This window comes from Nesoenas mayeri (assembly GCF_963082525.1).
Source record: "Nesoenas mayeri genome assembly, chromosome: 7".
Taxonomy (NCBI): domain Eukaryota; kingdom Metazoa; phylum Chordata; class Aves; order Columbiformes; family Columbidae; genus Nesoenas; species Nesoenas mayeri.
Window position 1 is genome coordinate 40,237,447 of NC_137551.1, and position 12,024 is coordinate 40,249,470.

The window sequence follows — 12,024 nt, forward strand, 5'->3', positions numbered from 1 at the left end:
AGCCGCGTCCTGGCGGGAGGGCCTCGGTGTCTCGGCGGCCGCCGGACCGCGGGAGGGGGGCGGTGCTGCGGGGACACCCCTGCCCGCTATTGCTGGCCACGAGAGAAGTTTAGAAGCGATCGATCAAAAGGAATTAAGGATATTTTTAATCAGGCGTGATAAATGGAGCCGTACGAGAGTTACCGGAGAGCTGCAACTGGGGAAGCACAACGACACGGAAAAACAGATCCAACCCACTCCGGCTGCCCCCCCGGCGCGACCAAGGGGCCTTTCCCGAAGCAGCTGGAGCTCCCGGAGCGTTCCCCAGCCCTGCTGGCCCGCACAAGCCCGGGCAGCCCCGCGGGGCCTCCGTGGCCTCAGCAGCCGCTGGGCCGGACCCCGGTCCCCTGAGCCAGCCCTGCCCCTCCCACACTTCTCCGCCCTCCCCGCCCACGGAAAAGCAGCCCCTAAAAGTTCTGATACCATAACTGTGTACAAGGCCCCCAATGATCCCCCTCCAGCCCTGTCGCTGAAATACTCCACACTCTGTCACAGCTTTTTACCACCTCCAGAACCTTCCCCAGAGCCTGTCTCATTGCCTCAGTGAAACCTCAAATGCTGTCCTGGCAGCAGCAAGTGAGCCCTTGAATACTCTTTATTTTCTTATAACATCATTAGAATCAATTAGGGAAAATGGTGACATCACCAGAAACTTCTGCAGGAGGAGTTCCAGTGTGGACTGAAATAATTTATGCTAAAAACTGCTTGTTGTTTTTGTCTCTCAGGGACAGGACTGAGGAATCCATGCCTGCCCTGTGGATACTGTTTGCTGTATTTGGCTTAGCTTTGCTTTGGTTGTTTTGTTTTATCGTATATGCATATAAACTATATGTAATACTTACTTTTCAGAGTAATTGGCATAGCTGAAGAACTCAGAAGAAGGTAAACCAGCTGAAGAATAAAAGCATCTGGCAAGTTTGGTGTGTAGACAGGGGCAATCTACATAATTACAGTGGATTTCCTGCATTTGTCTAACACCAGACATGGAGTAACCTCAGCACAACGTGGTGAAATTACTAGTTCAATGTGTCCCTTTTCTTCTGAAACTAGGCTCTTTCCCAATTCCAAAAACTCTTCTAACATGGCTTTTTCTGTGATTGGTATAAGTTGGGTAGTACTACCCTTGATCACCATTTAATATAAACACTCTACCCCCCGCAGTATTTTCCTTGAGTTTTGTTCAAGAGGAGACTGTTAGAAGAAAGTTTGTTCCTAGAGGGGCAGCTGTTTAGAAGTTATTTCCTTGCTAACCAACAGCAGTTACCCAGGAGGAGTCTGTTTTCCATGCTGGGCTCATCTGTGGCATCGGCCCCGCATGGGCAGCAGGAGCATCGTCTGGGATTCAGGGCTGGCCCTGTGACAACGCTGACCAGCAGGACTGTGCAGTTACCAACAGAATGTGTTTGTGGTCATAACTGCCTGTCCTTCCAAAGAAGAGTCGTGGCTTTATGTTCCTGCAGATGCAGGTAACTTCAGGGTGGAACACACACAGACTTCTGTGGTGATAACACTTCTCTATAGCAGAATGAGTAATTTTCTATGTTATACGAGTTGTTGTTTGACAAAATGGGGGTAAAAATACCCTCAGCATTAAAGATTTTTACTATGTCCTATATTTTGTTAAATATATGTTGAATTATATGTTTTGTAGGAGTTACTGGCTTTGTTACGTATTAGTATATTTTTATAAACAATTCTTATACATTGAATAAGAATATTTTCCTAAGAGGTTTATATTCATCATTGCCAATAAAATTAACCTGAAGAGTTAATCTCTGGTTTTACATTTATTAGTAGAACATATTTGAATGTAGTGATAGTAAAGGCTTTATGAAAGAACTGTTGATCAAACAGTCCCTGTTAAATCTGAACATATGCCTCAGATTCTGCTACTGTTAGCCCACTGCATCACTTTTTATACCTTGCAACAAGCTAGAGATGAAAAGCAGCTCCATTAGCTTCCATATGGCAATTTCTGAACTGGAAACACTGGGGCATTGACAGGTCAGTAAAGTTAAATTTTCCTGTGTCAAAGTGGCAACTTGGTTTTGTGGGGTTGGTTGGTTGGTTGTTTTATTTCTATATCTCATTATTTGAATTCAAGTCTTGTCCCTTCTGTCACAAGGTGATATTCAATTCATGTCAGTGTTTCACATTATCTAGTGTTTCAATAATTAAATTAACTTTTCACCAAAAAGGAAAAAGCAGAAGATAAAACTGATATCTCATCTGCAAAGCCACAGCTATCACTAAACGTTACATTATCTGTATAACAGTACCTCCTCCTGCAGTGCTGTCTGGTTTTGTAAGGGTAAAAGATAACAGAGCTGAACAAAGGTATTAACCTACTTTTGAGAACTCTGTGCATGTAATGAATCTTTATTTTTGGGTGTGACTTGACTTAGCATTATAGAAGGAAAAATAGATGAAGGAGGATGAGTTACATAGCGGTGGAATCACTAGCAGTGTCAGCCTGTCTATCCTGTAAAATAGTTAGAATAATATAATGATAATGCCAGGACCTAACTGCACAGTGAATATTTGAAGGAACCTACCATTAATATATTTTTAATTGTTATTTGGATTATGTATTAGATGCAACACAAATCTATACTTTCTTTTATCCTTTGCTATACAGGAGGTGGTTGAACTTTTTTATAGCAGATTCAATCACTTGTTCTGAAGCAAAATTCCCATCTCCTGTGAGAAGCAGTCTGGGAACGGCAGGACGTGTGGTTCCAGCTCAAGGGCCTTGAACAGGTTGTACAGAAGTATGTTTCTTATGAGTGTAAGGAGTGATAGCCCAGGCCAGTGAGAATATCTCGGGTTGGAAAACCACCCTCATATGTATGATATGTGAATGTTGGGCCTGGGCGCGTGAATGAGTGGGTCAAATGCCACCCACAAGATATGCATGGGAACGTGACTGAAAAGAGTCACAACGTGAGTGTGGTCTGTTTGGAATAACAATTATTGAAAAAATATCCTGACTAACCTCTTGATCTAGGCCCATATCTGTAAACCTGTATATTGAGAACTGTTAATAAAAGTCAGCTCAGCCCGGCTCAGCTCTACTCAGCTCTGCCTGGCTCTGCTCTCGCTGCTGACAAGAGCTCTCTGTCTGCGCCTCTGTCTGCGTCTGTATGCGTCGTTCCTCCTCGCCGCACTACGTGGTGATCATGGGTTTCAGGGTGAGGGTGGGCAGGGAGGGTGGGGGTGTCCATGTACTTAAATAGGTTTTGTTTGGGGTTTTTTAAATGCCTCTGTTGCCACATTGTATAAAAACTGATTGCTGCAGTGTTAATGAATGAACAGGAGGATGAGCAAGAGACTGTAGACATTGTTTGGGGTTTGGTTTATTGGAAGATTATTATTTAACTCAAAAGTAATAAGATCTTGCAGTGGTCTTCTAATACTTAGTGGTAGCTTTTTAATGTACTGATTTGGAACTTGGAGATTATATTAAGTGGCTGTTCCATTGTGGAATATTGCAGGAGTAAACTCTTGCATTTCGGCATTCCTGGCAGATCTGCAGCTTGATAAAGACCTCAGGCTGTTTAGTTTAATCAGACTTTTGTAGATCCCACCTTCACTGTTCAAAGCACTGCCTGTCAATGTGTTTTCTAGCGTTGTGACTGCTTTCTGAACAAAGACGGCAGAGGCAGCATCTCTACTGGTATCGCCTGTTTTATTTAAACATGGATATTTACAGGAACTTTAACTTGAAAGCTCAGAAAGCTGTGGTCTGTGGTCTATCTTTGTAATGTTTGTAAATTCTTATGCAGATACTCTTATGCCAACGAGCACGGAACTTTTTTGAGTGTGAACTGCTGTGCAGTTGGAAGGAAGAAAGATGTGTGAGCTAAAGCAGCAGGAAGGCTGCAGCCGTGTAAGCCGGGGGTGCAACCGGCACGAACCGGGCTGCAGCGGCGGAGCCCTCGGTCCCGGGCCGTCCCGGGCAGGCGGCGGAGCCCTCGGTCCCTCGGAGCCCTCGGCGGGGCGGGCGCTCCCGGCCCCGCTGCCGCTGACCCGCCGGCGGCTCCGGGCCGGGAGGGGGGGCGGGGCCCGGTGGCGGGCGCGGACGGGATTGGCTCCTGCCCGGGATGGGCGGGGCCACGCTGCGTAAGTGCGGGGGCGGAGCAGCGCGTGCCACTGGTGGGGCGGCGGGAGCAGCGCGAGAGGAGCGGCGGGGCCGGCGGTGAGCGAGGGGCGGGCGGACACCGGGGGGACCGGACGGGGCCGCCCCGGTCCCGGCTGAGGGGGGAGGCTGGAGGGGGAGGGACGGGCTGGTTTGGGCAGGAGGAAGGCGAGGGGCAGGCAGCCGCAACAGCGCGGCCCCGGGCCGGGCCGAGCAAGGGGCGAGGGGGAAACACGCGGGCGGCTGTGAGGGAAGGGAGCCCCGGGCTGAGCGCTGCGCGGGGCTCGGGCGGGGCCGTGGGGCGGAGGGGGGAGCCCGTGGTGCCACAGGGCAGAGGGAGGAAGGCGAGCGGGAGGGGGCAAAGCCGGGTCGGGGGGGGCCGGGAACGGGGGGAGCGGCGGAGGAGCCTGAGGGCAGGACGGCGGGGAAGGAGCTTGGGCGGGAAAGGCTGAGGGACCTCAGGGAGGGGGTGACATCGGGGGGGCTTGGGCGGGAAAGGCTGAGGGACCTCGGGGAGGGGGTGACATCGGGGAGGCTTTGGCGGGAAAGGCTGAGGGACCTCGGGGAGGGGGGTGACATCGGGGGGGCTTTGGCGGGAAAGGCTGAGGGACCTCGAGGGGGGTGACATCGGGGGGGCTTTGGCGGGAAAGGCTCAGGGACCTCGGGGAGGAGATGGCGTCGGGGAGGCTGCAGGGGGCAATGCTGAGGGAGCTCAGGACGGGATGGCACTCAGGTCTGGTTTCAAAGGGAAATGCTGAGGTACCTTGAGGAACGGACGCTGGGCTGGGAGCTATGAACACATCAGACTGGTTAAGAGAGTGTTCATGACAGAAATTTGTGCAGTGAAGTATTCCAGCAAAGAGCGGGAGAAGAGCCAAACTTAGATCAGGCCTCCTAGGACGCCTGCAGGTTTGGGGACAGGGATGATGAGGTTGTTAATCCGGCCCTAACTGTTTCTTTCTCTCCCTCTCTTGCAGCACCTGACTGAATGGAGGAGCAAGTGGACGGGAAGTTCCTGCGCCACACACAGATCACATTTATTACTCTTGGCTTTAGAGACGTGGAGATCCAAACCGTTCGCATCGTGCCTCGAAGCAGCCTGTGCTCATGCGCTTCTCCCAGGGAGAAGGCGGAATGGCAGTGACTGGCCACGTTAAGCCGCAGGGTGCACACTGTGCAGCTGTCAAGCCCAGCTCTGCGTTAGCTCACACCTGCGGTTTTGCGCCGCACACGCACATTTGAGTTGTCGCTGGTTGTTGCAGCGTTTGGCTTTGGTGAGGACAGCGTGTGTTTGTCAGCAGTTGGTGTAGGTGGAATCTGGAGGAGAAAGCGATATTTCCATGCCAGAACTGGTTGGTGTTTGCATGGTATTGTGGCGGTTGTTCCCACAGGTGATCAGTGCTGGAGTATTATTGCAGGATGAGGGGATTTTGGAGGCTTGTCTGTGAGATGCACTAGAGGCAGCAGTTGAAAGGGAAAGGCTGAGATTTGGAGGGTTTGTCGGTGGGTTTTGGGCGGTTGTCAGCTGAAGAGTTGGCTGTTTGCAGGTGAGGTGTAGGGCAGAGGGTGAAGCTGACTTTGCCTGGGCGGCGCAACTGGCTGAGTGTGCAGAGCTGAGGAGAGCGGGCTGCTGCTTGACCCTAAAGCTGCAGAACCAGCCGGCAGCTCCAGCCGCTCCTGCTGCCGGGCAGGGCCGTGCAGGCCAGTGCCCTGGGGCACAGCGACGTGACCCTCCGCAAGTACCAAAGAGCAGGTGAGGACCGTGGGCATTTCTACTGAGCTGTGACATCTCTAACCCGTGACACTGGGGTCCAGCAAGTACCAAGGAGCAGGTGAGGGCCGTGGGCATTTGTACTGAGCTGTTACATCTCTAAGGCATGTGCAGGGGCGGGGGCCAAGGCAAGGTGGGCTCGCTGTGGGGTGTGGGGAGGTGTCAGCCCCCAGACTTGTCCCCTGTCTGACTGTAGTGCCCTTGGGCTGGTGTAGCTCAGTCCTTCGTGTGTTTCTCTTCAGGTGGAGCAGTGTGCAAAGGAAAAAGGAGGCAGAGGAAGATGGTGAGCCTGTGAGGGAGAGTGTAGCGAGTCTGGCGTGGACTCACGGTAAGGTGCCGTGAAAGGCAGTAATTACAAACTCAGGTTTGTATTTATACTCGCTATGATGGTTGCTCAAGCATTTGCTGATTAGCTAAGTTAGACATTACATAAGCGAAGTATTTTGTGTTCCCACCAAAGTTACTGCCAATAACACATCTTTTGTCTATTGTAATCTGTCCCTGCTGGTGTAGCTCAGTCCTCTGTGTGTTTCTCTTCAGGGGGAGCAGCGTGCAAAGGAAAAGCAAGGAAGGAGGCGAACCTGTGAGGAACAGTGATGGATAAAGAGGGTTGGAGCGCACCTGCCAGGCAGGAGGGATCAGGGAGGAAGACACCGGTGGTGGAACCGCAGGTCAGGAGAGCTCAAGGAGAGAGAAAGTTGACTATGGCCATATGGGTTTTTCTAGCTCACACACCAATGAAAACAGTTTGGATAATAAAAGAAATGTATGCAAAACCGATAAGTAAAGGCAGAGAATGTGCCTTGGTGGAAGGGAGTAGGAGGGCCGATGCACGAGCTGTGCCGCTCACTGTGCCTAAAGCCTTGCAGCAAGCTAAATGATCACATAAATTCTTTCACCAGAGTGCAAAGGCGTTAAAACAATTTCAAATGACAGTGGATCAGGCCAGGAGCGTTCTTATGTCCTGCCCTGATTGCCAACAGTTGGCACCCGTGCCATCCACAGAGGGTGTTAATCCAGGAGGGGTCACTGCCAATGAAGTACGGCCAGCGGATGTAACGCATTGTTCTGAATTGGGTAAATACGTACGTGTTTCTGTAGACGCTCATTCCAGATTTCTCGTTGCTGCTGCTCGCGCTGGTGAAAGAGCACGAGACGTCTGTAACATTGGTTGGCATGTTTTGCTGTTTGAGGAGTTCCACGGGCTGTAAAACCAGAGGAAAGCGGAACGCACGCTCGATTAGAGGAGCGATCCCCCTGCGCGCTGTAATAGAAGTGCCTGCTTTTTAACACTTTCAAAACAGTGTTAGAGAGTCTGTTTGCCGACTTTTCGGTATCATTTCTGGCGACGAGGATGGGATAATCTGCCTGACCTCCCGTGGATCCCAGGATCTCTGGGACCTTGTGCCGGCACCGGGGAATTCCCGGAAGGGACCACAGCTCCTCGGACCAGCTCGGGACGCGGGTAAAGCCCCATCAGTGAGATCAGGCACTTTCGTTGTCTGGCTGGGTTGTGACGCTGCCTGCGCGAGACGTGGGCGACACCAGCGCGTTGGGTCTGCGCATTCGCGTCTGCGCATTTTGGTAAACTGGGAAAATTAAAAAGAAATGAAAAATTAAAGAGGAAAATGAGAAAACAATAAATAAAAGAGAAAAACGAGGGAACAGTAATTTGGTAAAGCTACCTTTAGTGATTTTGCTGGTGTTGCCTTAGCAATTGTATGATTGTGTCTTCAGTGACCTGTTGTTGTTCTTACTTGTGTCTTGGGTGATTTTATAGTCCAATACTTACGGTTCACCAATTGTCTGTTACTGTGATTGTGAAGTAGGTGGTGGTACAATTGACAGGAGGGATTTGGAAGAAATCCCCCCCGGGTTGTATTTCGTGACATTGGAAAAGGTTCGTTTGACTCTCTGGGGAACAGCAACCGGGGGGAATCTGTTTAAATATTGTAATTAATGGTGGCCACTGTAAATAATATTTATATGCTGCACAGATCTAGGTGGGTATACTTTGGGATGTGTAGTATAGTACTGCACTACATGTAATATATAATAAGATATATATTTTAAATCATATATTGCTTATTACATAATGTGTATTACACAATACATAATGTTACATATGCACTGTATTTATCCCCGTCAGATCCATTTGTTTTGAAAAAGGATAATCAGAAATTGAAACCAGTACAAAGTTTGTTGAAGAACAGCTATTGGTGTAGAGTACACAGAGAACATGAGATCAGAATTGTCCCTCGGTCAGTCCAGGGTGGCATCCTAATGTCCTTATATCGGGGGACAGGCTGCATTGGTATGGACTGTGCCTTTTATATGGGGTTAGACACGCTGCACCTAAGCTGTAAATACACCAAAACCTTCTGAGATTAAACAGGATCGTGAGGAGTCTCCCACGGAGTTTTTACACCGTCTTAAACCGACAGCTCAGAAATATATTAATATAGATCCTGACTTGGAGAACAGAGAAATAGGATTCTTAGTTGACTGGGAGCTCATTATTCTGTGTTAAACACTATGCAGGGAGTATTAAGTAGCGATTCTGTAACAGTTATGGGTGCCATGAAAATTGCGAAACACGGCCCTTTAACCTGCTGCTTAGAATGTTTGTATGTGGAGTCTGTACTTATTGATTGTGTACCATGTGTCTTCTCTTGTGCACAATGAATGGTTGAAAAAAGCTTCAATGGTGCAATGGCTGTGCAGTTACACGCTGCTATGGCTGCAGTTGTTAAACAAAGAAGGGGAGATGTGGCAGGGTTGGGACATCAGGCCTGAGAAACTGCAGGAGTCACAGTGTGAGAACAAGCGCTGGTGGAACAACAAGCAGCAAAGACTGTGGGACATGAACCATCAGGGACAGAGGGATTGGTACATCAGGGACAGAGGGATTGATACGGGGTCGGTACATCAGGGACAGAGGGATTGATACGGGGTCGGTACATCAGGGACAGGGATTGATACGGGGTTGGTACATCAGGGACAGGGATTGATACGGGATCGGTACATCAGGGACAGAGGTACATGATGTTTCAAATGCAAACCTGAGTTTGTATTAAATGTGTCTTTGCATCTTAAAGAGAGTCGGTGCCTCATCTGCTACACCCCTTTATCTGTTTCCCAAATTGCGATTTAAACACCATTGTAAAAATAAAGCTTTCCCCCCTTAATTTTTGTCACATATTGTAATTAGAATTAATAGAGATCTTGAAGCCCATGCTAGCTGAACTGGAGAAAAGACAGCAGCCATGTGTATTTTTAAACAAAGGTTAAATCAAGTCTGCTAGCTCATTATCTTTAAGCGTTTCACTGTGATCACCTCCCGCCCAAGGTTTTGTGTCTGTTGTATCAGGGCCTGACACCCATGGCCACAGCGGATGAATCACCACGGGCACAGCACCAGAACCCGCCTGTTCGTGTCCAGGATACCCACTGCAGCAGACACTGTTGGTAAAAGAGCACATCATGGAACTGAAAAACCATCTAATTGTGTCATTATGCACATTCACTGCTCTTTTTTCTGCTTTATACCCTTTGTAGCACACGAGCCTGATTTTCCTTCTCTAGGGCCTTTCCCCCGGTTCACCGCACTCGTGTGATCATTGCGCTGCACGTGGGCAAAATCAGCCGTGCCCTGTGCTTCTCTGTAAAATAGTAAGAACGCTGATATAATCGTGCCAGGAACTGCCTTCACAGTGAATATTTGAAGGAACCCACTGCTAATGTATTGTTAATTGGTACTTGCATTATGGATTAGATGCAACAAAAATCCGTACTTTCTTTTATCCTTTGCTGTACAGGAGGTGGTTGAACTTTTCTGTAGCAGATTCAGTCACCTGTTGTAAAGCAAGATGCTCGTCTCCTGTGGGAACCAGAGTAGATTTATCCATACTCTGTAAGCACCATCGATGAGCTATGTAGAGTGACAGCTTAAAAACAAAGAAACCAACAACAAGAAGATAATGATAAAAACAACAAAAGAGGCAAAAAGCCCCACACAAACCAACCCCAAAGCGCAGAGGCTCCTGAACGCCCCCTCTCAGTGCTGCGATGGCCGTTTTCCAGGGAGCCCGCGGGGTGTCCCCAGAACCACAGACACAGGTGACCCGGTGGGTGGTGCCGGCAGAGAACAGTCTGTGTGACCCAGCCCATGAGCTGCCCGGGAAAGCCGGGGACAAAGGGCCGGGGCAGCAGGAGGCTGGTTCCAGCTCACGGAACAGCCCGAGCCGGGACGGCCCTGGCCGTGCCTCCTGTCCCGCCGCCGCGGGCTGTCCCGGCGCTGGGCATCGTTGCACAGGGTCGTTTGAGAACCGTTCCTGAAGGATGCGAAGCGCCCAGAACAGCAACACCTGCCCGGCTGCTGCTCAGCCGTGGGGAAGGGCTGGAACGGACCCCGTAACAGCCCCAGAGCTGCCGCAGCGAAGGAGCCGAGTTATTGCTGCAGACGAGACACGGGCACAGGCAGAGGCAATGTATTTTATTAGGCCAGAAGACATCTTGAGGAAAAATAATACTTTATAAACGTCGGGGTCTTATCTTTTATCAGCGTGTCTGCCGTGCCCGCGGCTCCGGGAAAGCGCGTTCAGGGACCCCGGCTGCCCGCGGGTCAGGAAACAGCGCCCGCGCTGCGGGCCCGGCGGCGCTGCGGGACCGCGCTCAGTGCTGCCGCCTGGTGGCCACAGCCCGGTACTGCAGCCGGGGAGCGGCGCCCTGTGCCCGTGCCGGGGGGACGAGGGGGCGCTGCCGCTGCGGGCGGGGTCGTGCCGGTCAGAAAGCGGGGTGGCAGCGGTCGGATGAGCCGCCGGGAAACAAAGAGGCCCCCGGCTCCCCCGGGGCAGCCCCGCTGCGAGGGGAACGGGCGAGGCGGCAGCAGGAGGCGGCGGCGTCTCCTCGGTCCCGGGCACAGGGGAGACAAACCTGCCGGCCGGAGCTCCTCAGGGCTCTCTCTGTTCACAGTGAATTTATGGGTAGGAGACCACCCGCCCCCCTTCCCAGTGCAAAGCAAATGAGCGCGGTTTGTTCCCTTTTAAACACGGCTGCTGGAAGCCGCGCGGCGAGCAGGGGGGTGAGGATGCTGCTCCCAGCTGTGTGGTTGTACCGGCGAAGGGCAATGCAGGACGGAAGGGCTTTTTGTGGTGCGCGGACCCAGCCGCCCCTTGTCAGCGCGAGGCAGCGGAGCGCGGTTTGTTGTTCCCTTTGACACGCGGCTGCTGGCGCGGGAGGGCTGGAGGGCCGGGAGGGCGGAGCGCTGGTTGGCTGCTAGGCACGTCAGTCGCCACTCTGTCCGCCTATCAGGTGGCCAGAGGGGCGGGCGTTGAGGTCTCCGTACTGCGCATGCGCGAAAGAGCGAGCGCTGATAGGCAGCGAGAGAGGTGATTGACGTGTCCTAGGCAGCCAACCGGGACGCGGCAAGGGGCGGGTGCAGCGCTCTCACTACTGCGCATGCTCAAAGTGCGAGCGCCGATAGGCGGCGAGAGAGGTGATTGACGTGTCCTAGGCAGCCAACCGAGACGCGGCAAGGGGCGGGTGCTGCGGGCTCCCTCCTGCGCATGCTCAAGCCGCGGGCGCCTCGCGGTGTTGGCGGGGCGGCGGGGGTAACCGGGAGCGAACGGGACCGGGGCGGCTGCGGAGCGCTCGCTGCGGCCGGCGGCCGGGCATCTGGAGGCAGGCGGCTCCGGGCCGCCCTTCGTGAGGCTCCCCGGAGGCGGCAGAAGGGCAGAGGGGAAGGAGGCGACAGCCGGGGACCTCCCGCCGCGGGGGTCTCCGGGGCGCGGCGGGTGTCGGTGCCCGCGGAGCCCGGCGGGACGGCGGGAGAGCGCGAGGGGAGCGGAGCGGAGCGGCGAAAGAGGCGGCAGGTGAGTGCGGCCGCGGCGGGGGTGACCGGGGTGCCGTTCCGCTTCCCCCCCCCGCCGAGCTGGCGAAGCTGGTGGGAGGCGTGTGTGGGACCCTGCGGGCAGGTGCGCTGAAGGCTGGCGGTCTGGAGCCGCGTCTCCCTCCGGCGCGGCGCCCGTGCCCGGTCCGGCGGTCCCTCCGGGAGCGGCGCAGCCCCCGTTAGCCG